This window comes from Dendrobates tinctorius, unplaced genomic scaffold, assembly GCF_039654945.1.
Source record: "Dendrobates tinctorius isolate UK_male_01 unplaced genomic scaffold, ASM3965494v1 ptg000100l, whole genome shotgun sequence".
In the NCBI taxonomy this organism is placed as follows: Eukaryota; Metazoa; Chordata; class Amphibia; order Anura; family Dendrobatidae; genus Dendrobates; species Dendrobates tinctorius.
In genome coordinates this window covers 1,732,774-1,752,301 of record NW_027361768.1, presented here as the reverse complement: position 1 = coordinate 1,752,301, position 19,528 = coordinate 1,732,774, and the positions used below count along the sequence as shown (strand labels likewise).

At 43.9% G+C, this 19,528-nt stretch overlaps 1 protein-coding gene and 1 pseudogene across 6 annotated transcripts in view; one reads left to right on the top strand and one right to left on the bottom strand.

Moving 5' to 3' along the window:
* The window catches only part of CTNND2 (catenin delta 2), a 3,465,616-nt gene that overhangs the window by 2,566,809 nt on the left and 879,279 nt on the right, over window positions 1-19,528 (bottom strand). The window lies entirely within an intron of this gene.
* On the top strand, window positions 3,144-4,428 carry LOC141099669 (polymerase delta-interacting protein 3 pseudogene; annotated as a pseudogene).

Genomic DNA, 19,528 nt, shown 5'->3' with positions numbered 1-19,528 from the left:
GCTGTCTGCAGAACCTGCAGGGCACAAATCAGATTAGCTAAAGCTGAAAATGAATTGAGGCTTGCAAGAGATGTCAAAAGCAATAATAGAGGATTTTGGGGATATGTCAAAAGTAAAAGAAAAGTCAAAGATGCTATAGGATTTTTACAGGATGAAAATGATGAAATGGTAAGACAGGATGTTGAGAAGGCTGAACTTCTAAATTCCTATTTTGCATCTGTTTTCTCTCAGAAAGGAAATGTAACATCAACTGTTATTCACTGTCCTATTAAGGGAATAGAAGAATCCAGGATATCTATAAACAGAAAGATAGTGAGGAAACACTTAGCTAACCTAAATGAATTCAAGTCTCCAGGTCCAGATGAATTATACCTCAGAGTACTGAAGGAGATAGCAGAAGAAATTTTTGAACCCCTCTCCATAATCTTTGAAAATTCTTGGAGAACAGGAGAAGTCCCAGAAGACTGGAGAAGAGCAAATGTTGTTCCTATCTTCAAAAAGGGGAAGAAGGTGGACCCAGGCAACTATAGGCCTGTGAGTCTGACTTCTATACCAGGAAAGATCTTTGAACAAATTATTAAACAACATGTATGTCAGTACCTGGATAAGAATGAAGTGATAAAACAGAGTCAGCATGGGTTTGTAACTAATAAGTCATGTCAGACTAACTTAATTTCCTTCTATGACGGAATCATTGATTGGGTGGATCAAGGAAATGCTGTAGATATAATATATCTTGACTTCAGCAAAGCATTTGACAAAGTATCTCATACAATCCTTATTGAAAAAATGACTAACTATGGAATGGACAAGGCAACTGTTGGGTGGATTCATAACTGGTTTAGTGATCGGACCCAAAGAGTGGTCGTAAATGGCTGCACATCCAGTTGGAAGAATGTCTCAAGTGGGGTACCACAGGGCTCTGTCCTGGGCCCTGTATTGTTCAACATCTTTATCAATGATTTAGATGAAGGAATTGGAGGTAAACTAATTAAATTTACTGATGACACAAAGCTAGGAGGGATAGCTAATACTAGAGAAGAGAGAGAGGATTCAAAAAGATATAAATAAACTGGAGAAGTGGGCAGCAACTAACAGAATGGTTTTTAACAGGGAAAAATGCAAAGTACTACATCTGGGCAATAAAAATGAAAAAAGCATATACAGAATGGGAGGAATAGGGCTATGCAACAGCACATGTGAAAAAGACTTGGGTATACTAATAGATCAAAGACTGAATATGAGTCAACAGTGTGATGCAGCAGCAAAAAAGGCAAATGCAATTCTAGGATGTATTAACAGAAGCATACAGTCTAGATCACGTGAAGTCATTATTTCCCTCTACTCCTCTTTGGTCTGACCTCATCTGGAATATTGTGTCCAGTTTTGGGCACCACATTTTAAAAAAGACATCAACAAACTGGAGCAAGTTCAGAAAAGAGCGACCAGAATGGTGACCGGTCTGCAAACCCTGCCTTATGAGGAAAGGTTGCAGGATTTGGGAATGTTTAGTTTGCAAAAGAGAAGACTGAGAGGAGACTTAATAGCTGTCTACAAATATCTCAAGGGCTGTCATATTGTAGAAGGATCAACTTTATTCTCATTTGCACAAGGAAAGACTAGAAGCAATAGGATGAAACTGAATGGGAGGAAACACAGATTAGATATTAGAAAAAACTTTTTGGCAGTTAGAGTGATCAATGAGTGGAACAGGCTGCCATGAGAAGTGGTGAGTTCTCCTTCAATGGAAGTCTTCAAACAGAGGCTGGACAGACATCTGACTGGGATGATTTAGCGAATCCTGCTTTGAGCAGGGGGTTGGACCAGATGGCCCAGGAGGTCCCTTCCAACTCTACGATTCTATGATTCTATGATTCTAAGCCTTTGAACCCATATATTGGATGACCACATGAAAAGCAAGTTCACATTATTCATTTAGTACTCCCAGACTGTTTGCTTATGCATTAAATGCAAGGCCTGCCCTTCTTCAAAGTTACACGCACCCCAAATAGCCTTTGAATCGAGGTACTGGATGGCCACATGAAAACAAATTTCCCTTTATTCATTTGGTACTCCCATACTGTTTGCTTATGCATTGAATGCAATGCCTGCCCTGCCCCAAAGTTACACCCACCCCAATAAGCTTTTGAACCCACTTACTGGATGGCAACAGGAAAACAAAGTTCAAAAGTTCACATTATTCATTTGGTACTTCCATTCTGCATGCTTATGCATTGAATGCAAGACCTGCCCTGCCACAAAGTCACACGCACTTCAGTAAGCCTTTGAACCCACATATTGGATGGCCACATGAAAAGCAAGTTCACATTATTCATTTGGTACTCCCGGACTGTTTGCTTATGCATTGAATGCAAGGCCTGCCCTTCTTCAAAGTTACATGCACCCCAAAAAGCCTTTGAATCGAGGTACTGGATGTCCACATGAAAAGCAAGTTCACATTATTCATTTGGTACTCCCATACTGTTTACTTATGCATTGAATGCAAGGCCTGCCCTGCACCAAAGTTACAAACACCCCAATAAGAGTTTGAACCCACATACTGGATGGCCACATGAAAACCAAGTTCACATTATTCATTTAGTACTCCCACACTGTTTGCTTACATATTGAATGCAAGGCCTACCATGCCCCAAATTTACATGCACCCCAATTAATCTTTGAGCCGAGGTACTGGATGGCCACATGAAAACAAAGTTCCCATTATTTATTTCGTACTCTCAAGCTGTTTGCTTATGCATTGAATGCAAGGCCTGCCCTGCACCAAATTTACATGCACCCCAATAAGCCTTTGAACCCACATGGTGGATGGCCACATGAAACCAAACTTCCCATTATTATGATTTTTTTAAGTGACATAAAATTTGCCCATGAAGTACCTGCACAAAATTTGCACGCACTCCAATCCCCCAAGGAAGAAATGTTTTCCCAGTTTAAAGTAGAGGGTCTCCTATACGTGTAATGCCCACACTAAGTATATGGGCTGACAAACAGTTCCCCCTCGGGGGTACACATTAACATACCGTGTCAACATTTTTTTTACGAGCATCATAAACACCCTTGAAAACAATAACATGGTTTCCTACACAGTTGTTGCTGGGAAGGTGCAGGTTTGTAGCAGAAATATGGCGTATGTGTCGTTGGATGAAGTGACCAGGAAAAGGGGCATGGTGACGTCAGGAATGGGAACACACAGGATTAATAACAGGGGAGCTATGGGAGGTATGAGATCCAGGATCCAGCCTACAATGATTAGTCGTTTACCCACCACCAATTACCCGAATGCATTGAGAAGATAGCTGTAACAGACGTGCATCTCAAGCTAAGCATAAAAGAAGCCAGTAAAAAATTGGCTGCCAAAGACACACGTTTCAGTATAAAGGGTAAAGTGCAAGATGCTTGTGAGATGATGAATTCTAGAAAGAAACAGATCAGTGTTGGACAACCAACCAAACTGATGGATGCTTGTGAAAAACTAAGTTTAAAGAATAGTGCACCTGCCTTAACTATTAACTCACCCATGGCACAAGGTTCTTCATCTTCACCCATGAATATTACCAAGGCCATCCAAATTTTGCAGCCGAAAACAATTTCTTCAGGTGAACAATGTTAAAGGAATGCGAATAAACATTCTTAACAATGAAACAGATAAACCACAGATTTCCTCTTTACAAGATATGGACAATGATGGCATTGATGACGACTTGGAACTTTCCCACATCCCCACCAAGAAGATGAAAATCACAGCTGCCAGCACTGTACAAAATAGGATGGGAATGTCTGGAAATTCATTTTCTCTTGGGCAAACTTTACCTCTTACTAATGTGGTACAGAATGATGCACACACAGCTCCGATGTCTAATCAGCACGAAACTTTGCCACCTTTATTGCACAAAAAGCCTGTAATGAATGTTTCACGGACACTTATCACAAAGTAGGCCAGTTCCGCAGTAAGACCGACTTCAAACGAGCCCTTTAGAAGGCAAAAATATGACCATCAATAATTTGCATCCAAGAGTCACAAAGGAAGATATCGTGTAGCTTTTATGTGTATACGGTGCCTTGAAGCTCGCCCGCTTGATGAGTTACGGAGTTGCAGAGGTTTTATTTATAAGAAAGGAAGATGCAGTTGGTGCCTACAAAAAATACAACAAAATATAACTAGATGGACAACCAATGAAATGCAAGCTTCATTTGAATGGTAGTGTGATAACATCATACATGCCCATCCTTAAAAGATTAAGTGACACCCCATCAAATAAGGAAGGAGAATCTAGAAGAAACACAACCTCCTTCTACTCCAGTGTTGATTCAAATCCTCCAGCTGAAGTTGATCCTGATACTTTCTTAAAAGCACTCTTTAAACCCTCAGCAGTCATCCAACCAACTGCATTTAAGATTAAGCTCTGATGAGACCAACACAAATTGGAGACTGTAATAAGAGAGATTCCCAAGTCACATATGGGCCCAGAGACTCCTTAAAAAACCCCTTTATTTTGCTTCTTGTGTTTTGTTTAGCACTGATCACCAGCAGGTAGTTGATGTTTGAAGGAGTCTGGCATCAGGCATTGGACAATCAATCCTGTTCCCAGCATTGTACTACAGTTCACCTTTGTTGTGGGACAGTTGCGTTATTGCATCAAGAATTTCCATTTTACCCTTACTAGAGTAATACTAATTATAAAATTCTATGAAGCACTTGGGGGTTCAAAGTGCTCACCACACATCTAAATAAGCTCCTTTGGGGGTCTAGTTTCTAAAATGGGGTCATTTGTGGGTGGTTTCTACTCTTTAGGCACATCTGGAGCTCTGCAAACGCAACATGACGCCCGCAGAACATTCCATCAAAGTCTGCATTCCAAAATGGCGTTTCCTCCCTTCCGAGCTCTCCCATGTGCCCAAACAGTGGCTCCCCCCCACATATGGGGTATCAACGTACTCAGTACAAATTGTAAAACATCTTTTGTCATCCAATTTCTCCTGTTACCCTTGGAAAAATAAAAAATAGCGGGCTTAAAAATCTTTTTTGAGGAAAAAAAATGATTTTTTATTTTCATGGCTCTGCATTATAAACTTATGTGAAGCACTTGGGGGTTCAAAGTGCTCACCACACATCTATATTAGCTCTTTTGGAAGTTTAGTTTCCAAACTGTGGTCAAATGTGGGGTTTTTCACTGCTTAGGCACATCAGGGGCTCTGCAAGCGCAACATGACACTCGCAGAACATTCCATCAAAGTCTGCATTCCAAAATGGTGCTCCTTCTCTTCCGAGCTCTCCCATGTGCCCAAACAGTGGTTACCCCCCACATATTGGATCTTGGTGTTCTCAGGACAAATTGCACAACAATTTTGGGGGTCCAATTTCTCCTGTTACCCTTGGGAAAATAAAAATAGTGGGCTAAAAATCATTTTTGAGGAAAAAAATTACTTTTTATTTCCATGGCTCTGCATTATAAACTTCTGTGTAGCACTTCGGGGATTCAAAGTGCTCACCACACATCTAGATAAGTTCCTAAAGGGGTCTAGTTTCCAAAATGGTGTCACTTGTGGTTTTTTTCACTGTTTAGGCACATCAGGGGCTCTCCAAATACGACACGGCGCCCAATCTCAATTCCAGCCAATTCTGCATTGAAAAAGTCAAACAGTGCTCCTTCCCTTCTGAGCTCTGTAGTGCACCCAAACAGTGGTTTACTCACACATATGTGGTATGGGCGTACTCAGGACAAATTGCACAACAACTTTGGTGGTCTAATTTCTCCTTTTACATTTGTAAAAATAAAAATTTGGGGGCGAAAATATCATTTTTGTGGAAAAAAAATGCTTTTTTATTTTCACGGCTCTGCGTTATAAACTTCTGTGAAGCACTTGGAGGTTCAAAGTGCTCACCACACATCTAGGTAAGTTCCTTAAGGGTTCTAGTTTCCAAAATGGGGTCACTAGTTGGGGTTTGCTACTGTTTAGGCATATCAGGGGCTCTCCGAACGCAACATGGCGTCCGATCTCAATTCCAGCCAATTCTGAGTTGAAAAAGTCAAACGGCGCTTCTTCCCTTGCGAGCTCTGTCATGCGCCGAAAAAGTGGTTTACCCACTGTGGGATATCGGCTTATTCAGGAGAAATTGCACAACAAATTTTGTGGTTCATTTTCTCTTTTAACACTTGTGAAAATAAAAAAAATTGGTTCTGAATACATTTTTTGCAAAAAAGGTTAAATGTTATTTTTTTCCTTCCACATTGCTTCAGTTCCTGTGAAACACGTAAAGGGTTAATAAACTTCTTGACTGTGGTTTTGAGCACCTTGAGGGGTCCAGTTTTTTGATTGGTGTCACTTTTAGGTATTTTCTGCCATGTTCACCCCTCAAAGTGACTTCAAATATGAGATGGTCCCTAAAAAAATGGTTTTGTAAATTTTGTAAAAATGAGAAATCACTGGTCAACTTTTAACCCTTATATCTTCCTAAAAAAAAATTGTTTCCAAAATTGTGCTGATGTAAAGTAGACATGTGGGAAATGCTATTTAATAAGAAATTTGTGTGACATATCTCTCTGATTTATGGGCATAAAAATTTAAAGTTTGAAAATTGCAAAATTTTAAAAATTTTCGCCATATTTCCATTTTTTTCATAAAAAAGCATAAGTCATATCAAAGAAATTTTACACAAACATGAAGTACAATATGTCATGAAAAAACATTCTCAGAATCACCAGGATCTGTTAACGTGTTCCATAGTTATAACCCCATAAAGTGACAGTGGACAGAATTGTAAAAATTGGCCTGGTCATTAAGCTGCAAAATGGCTCTGTAACTAAGGGGTTAAATGTGCTAAGCACTCACTTAGCCACTAAAATACCACTCCCTAATAGATATACTCAAAAAAGGAGAAAAATAGGAGCTTTTCTTCAAGAATATATAAAAAATCTTTATTGACACAATCAAATTAAAATCAACAAGATTAGAAAAATGTGCAAAAAGGAAGAGAAGGGGCCATACACAGTATAATGTACAATTGCAATGACTCTGTCAGTACAGACAACATTAATGGGCAAGAAACACCACCAGGGATTAATTAGCTTGCTCACAGCGGTCAAACATAAAGCTAAAGTCCCAAATTCATTGTAAATAGTGTGGTGAAGGTCATTATAGTAAATTCATCCCACACAATACTGACTTCATAAATATGCCCATCTAATTGGCCAGTAAAAAGTATGGCAAGAGGTAATCTTACCCAGTACGGAGGTGCCCCACCGGACGCCCCCTACGTGTGTTTCATTGCTTGTTTGCTGTGCTTTCTCAAGGGGAGTTGTGTGGAAGGTCTTCTGCAGGACCTTAAATATCCATAGCAACTGACCACGTGTGTATCACGTGACCAGCCAAAGCTGGGTTGTGTATAAATGACGCATGCCAACATGGCCACCCGTATCAAACCCACATGACTCGGTCAGATGCCTCCAGGCACGTGAGCAGGAGCCAGGAGGTTGTCATGGCACCCAGTCGCGTGCCAGAGATGTCAAAATGCCAAAAGATGCAGGCCAGCAGCGGACGGCAAGCCGGTGCATGCGTACCACAAACCCCACACCAGTAGTGAAAACATTCATTTTGTGGATAACGAGAAGGACCCCTGTGAGCACAATGACAACATAGGAATAAATTAATCAGTAAAGTCCCCAATTTAAAACATTCATTGCCAATATATAGTTGTCTTCTAATATTCATTAGGATCCCATGTAGGCAGTTTCCTCAGAAGGTCCCCATCGAACATTCAAAGTTTGTTATGGAAGCTGAGAATGTAGACATATGATATTGTCCAGGTACAGCAGGGGAATTAACCAAAATATATAAACTGTACAAATAGAAATGAAAAATTAAAAAAACACACAATAACATACATCCAGATAAAAGATACAAAAAGAGGGGATACTCAGTTATAAATTTTCATTCAATTTCTCACAGAAAAGGTGCAAAATTCAAGGAATCATTTAAAGGGAATCTGTCATCAATTTTTTTGCCTATCAGCTGCGGCCACCGCCATCAGGGGCTTATCTACAGCATTCTGTAATGCTTTAGATAAGCCCACAATGTACCATGAAAGATAAGAAAAAAGAGTCATATTATACTCACCGAGAGGCGGTCCAGTCTTGGTCCGATAGGTGTTGCGGTCCTGCGCCTCCCATCTTCTAGTGATGACGTCCTCTTCATTCCTGCCTGTCGCGACTGTGGTGTGGGCACACTGCTATGCACTGGTGAGGGCAGAGCAGAGTCCTGCAGTGCGCAGGCGCTGGACCTCTTCCGGTGCCTGCGCACTGCAGTAATCTGCTCTGCCCTCAACAGGGCAGAGCAGTACGCCTGTGCTGGAGCCACGACGGGCAGGAATGAAGAGGATGTGCTGCAAGATGGGAGGTGCTGGACCGGACCACGACTCCCTCCAGACTCGAACCGGACCTGGACCGCCCCTTGGTGAGTATAATCTAACTCCTTTTTCTTATCTTTTAGTGTTATGAATGAGTCACCGAGGAGGAAAAAACAAAAAGCAAGCTAAGCCCAGAAAACCGGAGAGGTTGGTAACTAGTGGATTGCAGACCCCTGATCTTATCCACAACAACTAGCAGTAGCCGTGGAGCGTGCCTACGGTGGTCCTAGACACCTCGTCACAGCCGGAGAACTAAATAAGCCTAAAGAAAGAAAGGGAAAATCTAAACTGCCTCAGAGCAGACCCCAAAGCAATAGACAGCCCCCAATGTTGTGAGTTCATTTTCCCCTTCACCGTCGATGTCTGATGAACTCCCTCTTCTGGTGAAGGAAGGTAGTGAGGCTGATTACCAAACACCTGATCTGGTAGATGATGACTGGGTAACAGGAACTGCTCACTGGATATAAGGCAGCCGATGCCCTTCTGAGTCGCTGGTGATTTCTCTGCTGGATTCTTGGAGACCAGTCTGATTCCTGCTTCCCAAAGATAAGTTTTTGCTCTGCTATTGAACTTATTAGTTTTGTTTTGTTTACCTTGTTTTTTTGAGTTCAGCCATCCCCGGTCGGGGGTGTGCTGAGTTCCATTTTTGTCTCTGATCAGTTTGTCTCTTTGCTCTGTCTTCAGAATTTACCTGAGTGCTGATATAGTCATTTTGAAGTCCTAGCGACTTCAGGGCCTGTTTTTCCTATCAGACGGTTGGGACATTTTTTGGTAGAGTTTTTTGCGGATTGCAGGTAGCAGCTTTTCTATCCTGTCCTTTTAAGTTAGCTTGGGCCCCATCGTTTGCTCAACCTATCTTTCTATCTGTGTTAGTGTTTTCATCTTGCTTCACCGTCATTATATTTTAGGGGCTCCCTATTGCTTTGGGGTCTGCTCTGGGGCAGTTTAGTTTTCCCCTTTCTTTCTTTAGGCCTATTTAGTTTTCCGGCTGTGATCGAGGGGTCTAGGGCATCGTAGGAACCCCCCACGGCTACTGTTAGTTGTTGTGGATAGGATCAGGGGTCTGCAATCCGATAGCTATGAACCTCTCCGGTTCTCTGGACTTAGCTTGTATTTTTGTTTTTTCCTCCTTCGGCGACTCATTCATAACACCCCAACATGTATTGATGGTGAAACAAGATGAAAACACAAACACAGATAGAAAGATAGACTGAGCAAACGATGGGGCCTTCACTAACTAGAAAGGACAGGTATGAAAAGTTGCTGTCTGCAATCACGCAAAAAAAACCTGCCAAAAAATGACCAACACGTCTGATAGAAAAAAGCCCTGAAGTCGCTAGACTTCAAATCACTATATCAGCGCTCAGGTATATTCTGAAGACAGAGCAAAAGAGATCAACTGATCAGAGACAAAAATGGGAATTCAGCCCAGTCCCAGCCAGGGCTGGCTGAACACAAAAACTAAGTAAACCAGACAAAAACTCATATGAACAATAGCAGAGAAAACTTAGCTTTAAGAAGGCAGGAACCAAACTGGAAACCAGAAGCCACAGTCAGGAAAAATCACCAGCAAGAAACTAGGGAGTCGGCTGCCTTAAATCCAATCAGAAACTCCTGATGTCCAATCGCAGTCCTCTTCCTCGGGTGGCCGGTCTCTGCCATTTAGATCAGCTTCATTACCTCCCTTCACCAACAGAGGGAGTCCAGATAGAGAACTCACTACTCCTCTGTCAGCACAGTCAGCTCCATAACCCTCACCAGAAGCCAGAGGCAAACCCGAAAATGAGCTCACAACAGTACCTCCCCTTGAGGAGGGGTCACCGAACCTTCATCCACGCCACCGGGCCAATCAGGATGGGCCCGATGAAAAGCACGAACCAATCTATCAGACGAGAATCCAGTATTTTCTCTACCTCATATTACACATTACCTTCAACCAATACAAGGTCAGGAGGTGCCGCCATAGGAACTACTGGCTCAACATATCTCTTCAACAGCGATTTATGAAACACGTTATGGATCTTAAACGTAACAGGAAGAGCCAATAGAAAAGATACCGAATTAAGAATCTCCAAAATCTTGTAAGGTCCAATAAATCTTGGCTTGAACTTTGGAGAAGCCACCTTCATAGAGATATTCTTTGATGACAACCAAACCATATCACCCACTTTAAACCAGGGACCAATGGTCCTATGCCGGTTAGAAAACCGCTGGGCCTTTTCCTGGGAGAGAGACAATTTATCCACTACTTGGTCCCAAATCTGCTGCATTCTTTCTACCACACTGTCAACATCTGGGCAGGCTGAAGATTCCACTTGCCCTGAAGAAAGTTGAGGATGAAACCCAAAGTTACAGAAAAAGGGCGACATCAAGGTGGCAGAACTAGCTCTATTATATAAAGCGAATTCGGCCAAGGGCAAAAATGAAGCCCAATCATCCTGATCAGCAGATACAAAACATCTCAAATACGACTCCAAAGTCTGGTTTGTTCTCTCCGTCTGCCCACTGGTCTGAGGGTGAAACGCAGAGGAGAAGGACAACTGAATTCCCAGCTTGGAACAAAAGGCATTCCAGAATCTGGAAACAAACTGAACTCTTCTGTCCGATACAATGTTCTCAGGAATCCCATGCAACTGAAACACCTGTTGTAAAAACAAGGGTACCAACTCTGAGGAAGATGACAACTTTGGGAGTGGTACAAGATGGACCATCTTAGAGAATCTATCACAAATCACCCAGATAACAGTCATTCTCTGTGAGACAGGAAGGTCAGAAATAAAATCCATTGAAATATGGGTCCATGGCCTCTTAAGCACTGGCAAGGGCATCAACAACCCACTAGAGCGAGAACAGGGTTTAGACAAGTCCCACAGGACTGCACAAAATTCCTGACATCACGAGATAAGACAGGCCACCAAAAAGACCGACTCACCAAATCTCTGGTACCAAAAATACTTGGATGACCAGCCAATGCGGAGCAATGAACTTCAGACATCACTCTCTTCACTGGTCAGGAACATACAATTTTCCCATAGCACAACGCTCAGGTTTGTCTTCCTGGAATTCTTCAAGAGCACGTCTCAAATCGGGCGAGATGGCAGAAAGAACTACCCCCTCACCTAGGATGGTAGTAGGCTTGGTCACAATAGGAGAATCAGCAAAAAAAACTCCTAGAAAGGGCGTCTGCCTTAACATTCTTAGTGCCTGGAAGAAAGGAGACCACAAAATCAAAACGCGTAAAAAACAAGGCCCCCCTAGCCTGTCTAGGATTCAAGCATTTGGCTGACTCAAGGTAAATCAAATTCTTGTGGTCAGTGAGGACCACAACTTGATGTCTAGCTCCCTCCAACTATTGTCTCCACTCCTCAAATGCCCATTTCATAGCTAACAATTCCCGATTCCCCACATCATAGTTGCATTCAAATGGGGAGAACTTTCGGGAAAAGAAGGCACAGGGATTCATTTTAGACGTCACCACATCTTTTTGGGACAAAACTGCTCCTGCACCAATCTCTGAAGCGTCTACCTCCACCTGAAAAGGAAGTGAGACATCAGGCTGCCGCAAAACTGGAGCAGAAGTGAACCTCCGCTTCAGCTCCTGAAAGGCCGAAACAGCCTCTGAAGACCAATTCAGCACATCAGCACCCTTCTTAGTTAAATCAGTCAGTGGTTTAGCAATACCAGAAAAATTAGCTATAAATTTACGATAAAAATTAGCAAAACCCAAAAACTTCTGGAGAGCCTTCAAAGAAGTGGGTTGAACCAATCATAAATGGCCTGTACCTTGGCCGGGTCCATTTCAATAGTTGACGGAGACAAAATAAATCTCAAAAATGAAATTCTCTGTACACCAAAAAGGCACTTCGATCCTTTAACATACAAGGAATTCTCCCTCAAAATCCGGAACACAGTCTGAACATGTTCCACATGAGAATCCCAATCCCTGGAAAAGATCAAAATATCATCCAGATAGATGATCAAAACTTATCCACAAAGTCCCGGAAAATATCATTCATGAATAGTGTTGAGCGATACCACCCCATATTGAAAAATATCGGATCGGACGGCCAATATCAAAAAAGTATCGGGTATCGCCGATTCCGATCCCGGAAGTCCCATTCAAGTCAATGGAACAGAAATATCGGAATTAAAAAAAACCCTTTCTTTCCTTGTAGTTTAATTCTACATGAAGAAAAACAACTAAGAATAATGTAGAATGTATTGGGGAGGTGGAGGAGACATTAAAGGCATAGAGGTTTAGCCCAATCAAATGGAATAGCAGGAATAATTTTTTTTTAAAGATGTTCTGAGTTACAAAGATATTGACTATGTTAACCTTTTGTATATTTTGTTTGATATGTATGTTTCACTACTTCCATGCTTTTCACCTTCTTTTTTACTTCTCCAACACTTTCTCCTTCATCATCCTCAGCAGCAGCATCTTTTTCATCAACTTCTTCTTCACCTTATTCATCTTCTTCTTCTTCACCTTGTTCCTATTATTCTTTTTTTTTACATTCTTCATCTTCTTCCTATTATTCTTTTTTTGTACATTCTTCATATTCTTCTTATTCATCTTCTTCCTATTCATCTTCTTCATCATATTCTTATTTGTGACAGGCATTCCTGTAGTTGTTATCTATAAAAGTTTGAAGATTACACCTTCCGTTCTGCCTGTCACAAAAGATTTACAACAGGATTTGTCCACGTTCAGTTTGGCCTGCAGCAGCAGGTATTTTCCAGGGGCACCATGAGGAGGAACGGACTCACCCCCATACACTGCTTAGTCTTCTTCTGCTTATAATTTAGATAATATCTTTTGCTCAGATTTTTAGTCTTATGCTTAATGTTCTTCTGCTTTTGGTCCTTCTGCTTTTTGTTCTTCTGCATCTTGGTCTTCTGTCTCTTGTTGTTCTGCATCTTGGTGGTTGTCTTCATGTTCTTTGTCCTCTTGGTCATCTTCTTCAGGGTCATCTTTTTGACCTTCTTCGGTGTGGTCTTCAGGGTCGTCGTCTTCAGGGTTGTCGTCAGGGAGATCCAGAGTGAGAACCAAAAACCATTTCCAAAAGCGTGAACTTTGAAAAGTAGCAGAAGGTACAAGAAGGCTGAGGAACTGCCGAGAACCAGCTGATGGTACTGGAACCCGGATGGGCAGCAGAAGGAACAAGAGCCAATGGCACAACCGTGAACCAGCTGATGGTGCTGGAACCCGGTTACTAAGTAGGAGGTACCTGTGATATAAAGCACTACCAAGGACCAGCAGATGTTGCTGGAACTCGGATACCGAGAAGGAGGCACCTAGGCCAAAGGCACTGCCGAGAACCAGCTGACGGTACTGGAACCCGGATTCCTTTTGTCAATACGATAAAATCTGTGTTGTCTGTCAGTCTAGAGGGTATTCCGGAGTACATGAGAGACTTTGAAGATGTGTTTTCCGAAAGCGAGGCTGAGGTGCTCCCACCACATAGACCGTATGATTGTTCCATTGATTTAATACCTGGAGCCAAATTACCCAAGGCTCGTTTGTTTAATTTGTCCGGGCCTGAGCACCAAGCTATGAAAGAGTACATCAAAAAGAGCCTTCGCAAGGGACATATTCGGCCCTCGGTCTCACCCGTGGCAGCGGGGTTTTTCTTTGTAAAGAAAAAAGATGGTGGGTTGCGACCATGCCTCAACTTTCGGGAACTGAACAAAATTACCGTTAAGAACACGTACCCTTCCTGATTTATGTAACCAACTCACAGGGGCCAAATGGTTTTCTAAGCTCGATCGACGAGGGGCTTATAACATTATAAGGATCTAGTAGGGGGGCGAATAGAAAACTGCATTCCTGACGACTGAGGGGCTGTTTGAAAACCTGGTTATGCCATTCGGCCTCACTAACGCCACTGCTGTTTTTCAGAACTTCTTTAATATTGTTTTCTCTGACCTTATTGGGCGTTATGTAGTCATTTACCTAGATGACATCTTGTTATACTCTGAGGACAGTCAGTCACACTTACATTATCTTCTTACTGTTCTTATGAGACTACGAGAGAACTAGTTATACACTAATCTGGGGAAGTGCTCATTTTTTATGCAAGAACTGTCTTTTTTGGATGTAATTGTATCTGGGGAGGGATTCCGCATGGATCCAGGGTTGGTTCAGGCCATTACAGATTGGGTGCAGCCTCATGATCTGAAGGGGTTGCAGCGATTTCTGGGCTTCGCTAACTATTATAGGAAGTTCATTAAAGGGTTCTCGCAAGTGATGAAACCCTTGACAGACCTCACTCTTAAAGGGGCAGATGTAAAAAGTTAGTCCGTGACCGCAAAAAATTCCTTCCTTACATTAAAGAAATGCTTTACTTCAGCCCCTGTGTTGGTACAACCCGATTCCACCTTTTATCGTGGAGGTCGACGCTTCGGAGGTGGTGGTGGGGGCAGTGTTGTCCCAGGGCCCCTCTACCCTGACTAACCTCAAACCCTGTGCCTTTTTTTCTAAAAAGTTCTCTTTGGCCGAGAGAAACTATGATGTCGGCAATAGGGAATTATTAGCGGTTAAATTCGCCTTCGAAGAATGGATGCATTTTTTGGAGGGGGCTGCTCATCCCATTACAGTCATCACTAATCATAGAAATTTGGCCTATATTGAGTCTGCTAAGAGATTGACTCTCAGACAGGCTCGGTGAGCACTTTTTTTTTCCCGATTTCATTTTATAATTACATTCCGATCAGGGTCTAAAAATGTAAAGGCAGATGCCTTATCCCGAAGTTTTAATTCTGTGTCCCCTCCAGAACCTTCTTCCTCCATTCTTCAACTGGGAGTGGTTGTAGCTGAAGTCTCCTCTGAGTTACAGAGAGAGATTCTGAAAGCACAAGCACAGACTCCCAGGAATAAACCCCCAGGGAAATTGTTCGTACCGAACATTTCCATCTCACACTCCTGCAAGAATTTCATGATTCTGTGCTAAGTGCACACCCTGGTATTGCAGCTACTCGAGGGGCAGTGGCCAGGTGTTTTTGGTGGCCCTCTATGAGTAGTGATATCAAAAGGTTTGTAAATACTTGTGGGGTGTGTGCTCGCTCTAAAAGCTCTCAGGTCCGGCCGGCCGCGAATTAGTGCCTTTGCCAATTCCAGATAAACCATGGACACACCTGTCCATGGACTTTATCACTAATCTTCCCCCTTTCAAGGGCAATTCAGTGGTATAGGTAGTAGTTGACAGATTTTCTAAGCAAGCCCACTTTGTGCCATTACCTGCATTATCATCTGCTGAAACCTTGGCCCTCTTGTTTATACAGCACAAAGTTCGGTTGCATGGAGTACCTGTGAATGTGGTATCGGACAGGGGTGTGCAATTTGTGGCCAGGTTTTGGAGAGCATTTTGTAAGAAGTTGGGGGTCATGTTATCATTCTCCTCTGCCTATCACCCGGAATCCATCGGACAGACTGAACGCACCAACCAGTCGTTGGAGCAGATTCTGAGATGCCTGGCCTCCTCCAGACAGGAAGACTGGTGTGAGGTATTACCCATGGCAGAATTTGCATTCAACTGTCGTATTAATCAGTCTACTGGAAAGTCTCCCTTTCAGGTCAATTATGGGTTTGTTCCGCAGTTTGGGGAATTTTCCCGTATGGATTTGGATTGCACTGGTGCCAAGGGGATGGTACAACGGTTAAAAACCCTCTGGAGGGAGGTGCAGGGGAACATCTCCAAAGCCCAGAAGAAGTTCAAACATTTTGAGGACAGGAGGAGGGGAGTAGTTCCTGCATTGACAGTGGGAGAAAAAGTCTGGTTGTCCACCTATAACATCAAACTTAAAATACCCTCTATGAAGTTGGGCCCTAAATTTATTGTCCCATACAAGATTGTAGAGGTTATCAACCCAGTGGCCTACAGATTACAGTTGCCCACCTCCTTCAAAATATCTAACGTCTTCCACAGGTCCTATTGAAACCTGTGTGGACAGTTAGAGAAGATCCATCATTCGTGGTTCCACCAGTATTGGTAGAGGGTCAACTGGAGTGCAAAGTAGGGCGCATTATTGATTCACGGTGAGTGCGTCGGAGACTTCAGTACCTTATTCATTGGAAGGGATATTCCGTTAAGGATCTGTCACGGGTTTCAGCCAGTTCGGTGCAAGCAGATCGACTGGTGCGGGCTTTTCATGCCAGATACCCTGAGAAGCCTGGGGGTCCAGTGGCCCCCCCATTAAGGGGAGGTACTGTTATGATATAGGACATGGTAAATGTCCTGTTCTCGCAGGGTTAACTTTTGCTGGCCTCCCTTTGGATCTGGGAGGGGTATTTATACCCACTCCAGACTAGGATTCCCTGTCAGCTATACTGTTGTTCTGGCTGTGTGTCTGACGCCTGATGTGCCTGTATACTGCATTGCTTGTTTGCTTCCCGTGTATGACCCGATCAGTCCCCTCTCTCTGTATCACATTTTGGTACTATTGTATTTTCCAGTTCTGACCTCCTGGCTTAGCTATCGTTACTCTGATAAAGTTTGCCACTAATGTACTGTCTATTGCCCGTTCTGGTTTACTGATCTATTGCTTCGTCCTGACTATCCGTTATGTCTAATCCTTTGGTACTGTCGTGCTATCTCGTGCTTTGACCCCGGCCTGATCTGGTTTACGTCTCTGTCTATGCCCCTTGGTAACATTGTCCCATAGTTACCCTTTTAGGAGTTTATCTCAGGTCATAGCTCTGTGGAGCTTAGACCACGCCCTCAGCAGTCACATGCTTCAAGTCCTGTTAGTCTGGAGCATGCATCGTCACCACTGCTGCCCTGCTCCACAGGTATCTTTGTGCACAGTTTTTGTACTCAGGACACGTGCACTGGCCCAGTGAGCAAGTGCAGTGCAGTGTTCCTGACAAGTTTACTCTCTGGGATGGGTACTAGTACCAACACCCGGTTCCCTTCTTTAAAGGTCCTGACCATGGCCCTTTTATTATACGTACTGCTCTGAGTGACCTGCGCATCCAACAGATGCTCCTTTACTGTGGGCCTCACGACCGCAATCCGATCCTGCATTTTTGCCACATACTGGATGACACTCTTATGGGAGTGGGCTCCTGTTGCCACGTCTCTTTGGCTACATCCAGCAGTCCCCTCAGGTGCCTGCCATATAGTAGCTCAAATGGGGAGAACCTCGTGGATGCCTGCGGTACCTCACGGATGGCGAGCATGAGATGGGACATGTTACTGCCCTAATCCCTTCCATCCTTGGCGACCACCTTTTTTAGCATGGCTTTGAGGGTCTTATTAAACCTCTCCACCAACCCGTCGGTTTGTGGATGATACACCGATGTACGTAGCTGTTTAATTTGGAGCAACTTGCACAGCTCCTTGGTCACCTTAGACATAAAAGGGGTTCCCTGATCTATCAAGATCTCCTTGGGTAGCCCAAGGCGACAAAACATGGCAAACAGTTCCCTGGCTATTAATTTAGCCGAGGTGTGGTGGCGTGGTATCGCCTCTGGATATCGGGTGGCATAGTCTTCGACTATCAATATGTGCTGGTGACCCCGGGTGGATTTTACTACTGGCCCTACCAGATCCATTGCAATCCGCTCAAAAGGTACCTCTATAACGGGCAGAGGCACCAATGGGCTTCGGTAGTTCGTGGTGGGTGAGGTCAGTTGGCACTCCGGACACGTCTCACGATACCTTTGGACCTCAACGTAGACACCTGGCCAGAAGAACCGCTGCAGTATGCGCTCCTGAGTCTTTTTGGCTCCCAAATGCCCTCACAGCATATGAGTGTGAGCCATGTCGAGCACCACCCGGCGGTAGGGCTGGGGCAATACCAGCTGTTCTACCACCTCACCCCTGATTTTATCCACCCTGTACAGTAGCTCCTGGTTGATTACCATCTGTGGGAACTTCATGTCCGCACCCGGTTGCTGAGCCACCCCATTTATCTCAATCACTCTTTCCCGTGCCGGTTCCAAAGTGGGATCCTGGAGCTGAGCTGCAACGAACTTACCAAAGGGCAACTTTAGTTGAGGAAACAGTGAGTTCTTCTCAACTACTCCTGCCAACACCTCTAGGGGAAACCTATTGGGGTTACACTCTGTCCTTATATTGGTGACCCCTACGGCAGGAATCCCTGACTCGGGATCTTCAGGTGCAGTGCCTGGAATACTTTTTACCCTGAGAGGGTTAACCCTGGTCTCCCATAGGAACCAGAACAGGGGAAAGTCTCTTACTAATACAGTCCCACACGGAAGAGTCTTTACCACTCCCACCACATGTTTTATCTCTCTATATGGGGTGGAGAACATGACCTCATCAGTCGGGTACTCATGGAGGTCCCCTTGTATGCACACTACCCCCACCTGCCGTCCATTAGGTCTATCCCCAGCAACCAGGGACCCATGCACCATAGTTACCAAACTCCCCAAGTCCAAGAGAGCGTCCATCTGGTACCCATTAACGAGTACCTGGCACAGATGACGTTCAGTACCAGCAGGGTTTGTAGAGGCAGTGCAGACTGGATGGGCACACATAGATACCCGGCGGGTATACCCGCAGTCCATGGGTTCTGTCGTTAGGGGGCAATTAGCAACCAAATGTCCAGGATCTTGGCATCGCCAACACTTAAGAATTGGGGCACAAGGGAACCGTGGGGCCACGTTAGGGGACACGGGGCGGTTGACACTCTCCTTCAAAGATATCCCTTCAGTTCGGGCACGATCCATATGGGCCTTGTTAGAGGGTTGTGGATTTTTCCCAGGCTCCTGAGCTGACGGGGTCTTTTACGTGACAGCCGAAGTGGGGCAGTGTCCCGTATAAAGTCTTGAGTGGCTGTATACCGCTCCATCAGTCCTACCACCTGGTCCAGAGTGCCCGGGTCCCCTTGCCCCACCCAACACTGTATGGCGGCTGGCAGGGCCCTCACCAGTCGGTCGACCACCACCATCTCTACCATCTGGATCGGGGTTAAAGTCTCAGGCTGTAGGCATTTTTTTTACCAGTTGCAGTAAGTCATAAGCTTGAGACCGGGCTGGGCGAGTTTCAGAAAAGGACCACTGGAACACCGTTGGGCCCGCACATATGTATTAACCCACAGTCAAGCAAGGATCTCACCTTTCAGCTTCCCATAGTC